The following is a 6,347-nucleotide window of genomic DNA, read 5'->3' on the forward strand; positions in this document are numbered from 1 at the left end:
TCAGGTAACTGGTATATAGTATACGTTCAAATTTGAGCAGCATTGCTCTGACAGGAAATTAAACTCTTCACTGTGGAAACAAATCCTCAAGAAAAAACCTAAAGATGTAAATATCTCCTCTAAATTATAAACTCTTTGATGGGAAAATCAATGTCTTACACATCCTTGAAACACCAATATCTTCAATCTCTTGGATCCAAGCCTATTATAAAAATTAGCTACCACCATCAAAGGACTACATACCACCATCAAAGGACTACATACCATCATCGTCAAGAAACTACACAAAATCTGAGGAATTGCTTTTGTGTTGGGGAAAAAACAGCAGAGTATACTCGGTATGAATGTAACATTAAACATATTTATTATTTCTGTGCAATAAAAACTGTAAAACTTTCTTCAAGTTATTAAATAAATAAGACCCTAGAGAGAAAATTGGAAAGGAGGATGGTATAGTGGCTTATGGAGAAGCTGAAAAACCTCATAAGTACAATAACCACACTTAGTGAATTAAATATTGATTTTACAAGTGTGAGAATGAAACTGGGCTCTCTTGAAATATTTGAGATATATAGTTGCCTAATTCTCTAAAATCTTAATGGGAAATTAGAGAGATAGATATCATACCCATGAAGAAGAAAAATTAGTAGGTGTGCTTGGAAAACCTTTAGGAAGTTCAAAACAAAATTGGAATTTGAAGAGAGGTGTTTAAAATCATTTTTTATTAAAAATATTTACTGTAGAAAATTTGGAAAATATAAAAATGTATAAAGAAAAGAAACTTTCTGTAATCACCAAAAATAAAATAAAATAAAGACTAAAAATATGAGCTTCACCTCTATACTCGAGGGGGGTGGAGAATCATTAATCAACTTAGTCAACACTTTAAGAAAACTCGGTACTGAATAATAATGAGAATGGTTCCTAATAACTACTTCTGTCCAGATCATCTAGCTTCCACATCAGAGTGACAGTGTTGAAAGAATAAGAGAAAGATGGACTTTTACAAGGCCCTCATCAATGTCTTGGAAAGTATAGGTACATGTTGTAACTACATGCTAATTGTTAAGGTAGGCTAGGAAGGCATGGAAGAAGTGGTCTCTCTGTAGGTCTCTCTCTTGGGCCTGCGCTCTGGGCCTTATTTTTAGTAATAGAAACTGTGCTGGCTTAGTTTACCCCTTTAGGATCATAACAAAGACAAATGGAAACACATCCCACTGGATACTGCCACAGTCCAAGGCACGAATACAGACAACTCCCACTGAAGATGAGTTCTATCTCAAAAATTAGAACACAAAGGGAAGCCAACCACCATGAAAGGGGTACACCAAATCCAAATAAAGACGGAATTTACTGTACAGGAAGTAGGTGTAATGGAAGAATCTGAAAGAGACTTTAAAATAAGTTTGTTTAAAATGTGTAGAGCTAAAGAAAGAAAATAATTCATAAGGGAAGGACAGGACATTATTATTATTTTTTTTGAAGTATATCCATATTTGAAAGTGAAATGCTAGAATGAAAATATAGTCACTGAGATAAATTCAAGTAATTGCAAACTACCTACCTGAGCACCTTTTTTTGTGAGTAGAGCCCCATGCTAGAGTCTGGTACAAAGCACAGTTTGTAGAAGTCGCTGTGTTCTCCTTTAAACTCTTTTAGAGTCTTCCAACTTGAACACTTCACTAGAGCTCCTTTTCATACAGTCATTTAAACAATGGTTGAATGCTACTATGTGGCAAGCACTGAGCTAGGGGTGGGGTGGAAGGGCATAGTAAAAATGAAGAATGGTCTCTGCTCTTGAGGCATTTACTGTCTGGTAAGAGAGGGATTTCCATGTTAAGACATGCAAACATAGAATAATGCCTACTTAGAAAAGCTGTAGATATAACAGCTAGCATGTGCCCGGCTCTCTACAAAAATGGCCACCTAATTACATTCTCTAATCCTCACAAGAACTCTATAAAACTGGTATTACCATGCTCATTTTACCAAGGAGAAAACAGATCCTTAGAATATCATAATAACTTTCTCTGTTTCCCAAATGGGTAGTAGATTTTAGAATTATATTTTCCACCCAGTCCTCTAACTGCAGCAGCCACCTTCTTTACACTATACTTGGCTGCATTTGTGCAGAATGGTTTTGGAGAGCAGAAGGAGGAATGGTCTGGCCTCGTAAAAGTCTCTATCTTCCCCTTAATTTGATATCTTTTTCCCCCCATTTCATAAGAAGAAAATTACCACTCAAAGTACATGATTTAGCTAAGAAGTCAATGAATTGAAAGACATAGTTCCAATTTGCAAGGAACTCCTATTTTAGAGAGAATGGTGGAAAAAGACTAAATAATGTATAAATATTATACAATATGTAGATAATGTATAATATATAAAAAATTATAGCTATAAAGAAGAACACTGAGGACTCAAATAGTTAAAGAAAGAACAGAGGATAAGGAAGTGGGTTGAGGACAAGTAGGCCTTGAAGAAAAGCAAAGGAATCAAAGAAAAAGAAGATTGTTGAAGAAGAGTTGACTCAAAATTCAATCCATGAGTTCCCATTAAGAATTGCAGTTTTATCAAATATATAGTGATGGAAGGAGAACTGACTCTGGGTGGTGAACACACAATGGGATTTATAGATGATATAATACAGAATTGTACACCTGAAATCTATGTAACTTTACTAACAACTGTCACCCCAATAAAATGTAATTAAAAAAAAAAAAAGAATTGCAGTTTTTTTGCCCAAGATGGTGACCACCATGAAGAAGGCAGCTGCAGATGTTAGTGTTACTTTTGAAAATCAACAAAAGATAAACAAATTTGCATAGAATACAAGTAGAATCACAGAGCTGAAGGAAGAAATGGACGTAAAAAAGAAAAAACTCCAAAATTTAGAAGATGCATCATCACACCTGTAGATGATGACTGCTTAATGATACCTTGTCAAATTGGTGATGTTTTCATTAGCTGGTCTCAAAAAGAAATACAAGAAATGTTAGAAGAAGAAAAGAACATTTTGCAAGAAGAAATTGATGCCTTAGAATCCAGAGTGGAATCAGGTCAGCGGGTATCAGCAAATTTGCAAGTTCAGTTATATGCAAAATTGGGGAGCAACATAAACCTTGAAGCTGATAAAAAGTTAAACATTTTATAATACTTTTTAACATTTGTTTAATCAACTTGAATATTGTTTAAATGATAATTTCCCTTTTTCAAATGATACGGAAAGTAAAAGTTTTTTCAAAAATTTTCATTTATTTAATGGAAACTTGCCCATTTTCACATGTCTTGCTTATCATGTATTTTATATTTTTTAAAAGAAGACAGTATCCATCTATGCATTTTGTATAACGATTATATCAAGTGTAGGGGTTTTATGTCATGTTATTAAATCAATTAAGCGATATAGAAATAAAAACGGCAGTTTTTCAATCCTGGCTCTTCAACTTACCAAGTATTTTAAAGGTATTATTAAGCTCTGAACTTCAAGTGTCAATTTACTTATCTTTCCAATGGAGATAAAAATGCCTGCTTCACAGGATTTTGTCCGAAGTAAATGAGACGTACTCAGTACCTTGCACATCTCAAAGAGTCAACAAATGTCAGACTTACACATGTATATTATTCCATCTAAAGCTGAGAAAATTAAGGGAAAGCTAATTATAACCTTCTAGTATACGAGGATTTTGAAAGAAAAGATGATAACTGTTTTCCATGTTCACAGAAGAGATAACCAAAAAAAAGGTGGGGGGAGGGAGAGAGACGTTTAAACTGTTATGTGATCGTATGTGATGATAACTGTATTGGAGGTTGGAATACGTTATACATTTTAGAGAGTTGGACCCCAGTATGTGTTAGTGGGGGGAGAGGGCATGAAAAGAAAAGAGATTGTTATCTCTTTGGACACCTTTTAGTAAAACCTTCATGAGGCTAGACTCCTTGTACGAAGATGATAGGATTCTGTGAATATATAAGCTGCTTTTTGCCAATAAAAACTTCCTCCTGTGTGGCCCTTTTTATCCAATAATGATTTCCTGCTCCACTTTGTCTGCCAAATGTATCCAAAATGTATTCAGTAAGTGGATTCATAAGTCAAATTGCAAGCTTTGGAAATAAATGGCTAATGCTCTGATCATTTATAGGAGAATTTTAAAACCAGCCAGTGTTTAAGGTTTCTTGGGGGTTTAGACTTAGCTGTAGTTTGTTTTAACCTTTTCCCCTTTCAACGCCTCAAAAACGAACAACAAAAACCCTCTTCGCCAAGAACCTTCTTTTCTCATTAGAAGTGTATTCCCAGTTTCGTCGTAAGTCGAAGTCAAATTTTATAGTCTTGGGCTTCCAGGATATCAACCAAATCCACTCTTGCCTGCAACCTAACTCTCTCACATCTTTTCCCACTAGAAAAGCCTACTTACCACTCTTCAACCCCACATCAAGAGCATCAGTTACTGCCCAGCCTTAGCACTTTCAGAAACTGTGAAACGTTGATAGAGAGGATGGACGAGCAGAGTCCAACCAGGTGAGACAAGAGAGGATCCAGCATCAGGTACAAGAGGCATTGAATCTCTGTTGCTAATTCGTCTGTGATTCAAACCTTCCCATGTTGCATTCCCAGGTCCTGAACCTAGTCTGACATCCTGAGAGCAGCCTCCCAGGAGTACCTGTCTTCTTCATCTCTGTTCTTAACCCGGTTCCTAACTTGCAGCGGCTCTCTATTAGTGGTTGGACCGCCCCCACTCCCAGCCTTAAAGGCTCCCTAGCATTCCCAATCATGGAGGTGATCGTGGCAATAAAGGAAGTTTCCTGGCGAGCATTTTCCTAGTGTTTTCTGCACAAGGTCAATGTGGGGACATGCACCTCAGACTACATTCTTCTGCAGAGTCACAATGTGCCATAAGTGGCCCAGTGGAGGCTCCTAAGTCATCCGACAGGAATAAAAGTGGGTAAATGACCTGTTTTAACTTTGTTTAACACAGCATTTTCCCATCTAGACTGGACAGCTATTCTCTCATCAAAATGTCTACCCCTCCCGTATTGATCTCTTAAATCTAAATAGTGGTTTAGGATTCACACTTCTATTCTAACACATCTCTGTGACTTTGGGCGAGTGACTACTGTGTAACCCCTGTCAGCCACGGTTTCCACATCAGGAAATCAGTGCTAATCTGAGTTAACATTAGTGTCACCTTGGGGTTGTTGTAAGAATAAGATGCATCCTGGCACACGGTAAGCTCTCATTAAACGCTCTATTTTTAATTAATTCTTTTCATATCCACCACAGCCCTTCTAGATAATGTTCCACCTCGCTGAATTACCATATCTGACTCCAGCTGGCCTCCCAACTTTAGGTATCTTTCCTGTTCTGGTGATCCCTGCATACTGTTGCCAAAGAATCATTTCAAAATGCTGCTTGTATCAGGTCCCCAGGCTCTGACGTCTTAAAAAAAAAAAAAAAAAAAGTCAACCAAATTAAGTCCAAACTCCTCTGCTGGCCCATTGAAGTTCCTCATGTACTCTGGGAGCTTCCTCCTCCCTGCTTGCCCCCAGAGCCCCTGGTTACCTGAGGAGCGTATCCCGCATCTGCCCTGTCTCCCAGCACAGGCACACACTGTCCATACACACACAGCCAAAGTTGCTGATGTGATATTCGTCCTGTGGAAAACACACTCTTTTAAATTCACCTCTTCAGTAAAGCTTTCCTGAACTACACTGGTCATACTGAGGGCTCACTTCTCTCTACTTCCTGTGGTCTGTTCCACACAATTTAGCCTTTAATTACATTGCTATCTTCCATGGTCCACTTATTGTTTCCTGTATCTTAGTTTCATCTTCTCAAATAGGTTGTAAACAACTTGAGGGCAGGGACCACATCGTACGCTTTTTTTCTTAATAACCTCAGACTTGCACATGAGTTAGGCACTTAATTTATCTTGGTCAATTAACTGAAAGTCAGTCTAACCAGACTGCCAAGAAGAGACCACAGGACTCATACATAACTGGGGGATACAACCTGAAAGAGCTTCCGGTAACCCATACTTGTTATATTTTTGTTGAACCTAATTTACCTGCTGTCTAAATATTCCCATGCTTTCCCAAATTTTCAATGTATACATTTGTATACATTCCCAAATTCTCAATGTATAATTTGGGGAGTTCCAAATATTGATTTTCCACGTCACCTATGACTTATTTATAAACAGTGATGAGGAGTCCAACTCAGCTCTCTTTTGGGAGCTGCTCTTCTGTCTTGGGAAGTTTATACAAATGATGCAGGGAGTTGGTGGGAGACTTAATTACTTTCTAGTGAAAACCCAGACTTCTTGTTACCATCTGTTTCTTCAAGGAGA

At 37.4% G+C, this 6,347-nt stretch overlaps 1 pseudogene across 1 annotated transcript; it reads left to right on the forward strand.

Moving 5' to 3' along the window:
- The first annotated feature begins 2,747 nt into the window (after positions 1-2,747).
- On the forward strand, positions 2,748-3,154 carry LOC308496909 (prefoldin subunit 4-like; annotated as a pseudogene). The gene has a single exon. The product of its transcript is annotated as a prefoldin subunit 4-like (transcript).
- Positions 3,155-6,347: the final 3,193 nt, after the last annotated feature.

Source organism: Rhinolophus hipposideros (genome assembly GCF_964194185.1).
Source record: "Rhinolophus hipposideros genome assembly, chromosome: 4".
Classification (NCBI taxonomy): domain Eukaryota; kingdom Metazoa; phylum Chordata; class Mammalia; order Chiroptera; family Rhinolophidae; genus Rhinolophus; species Rhinolophus hipposideros.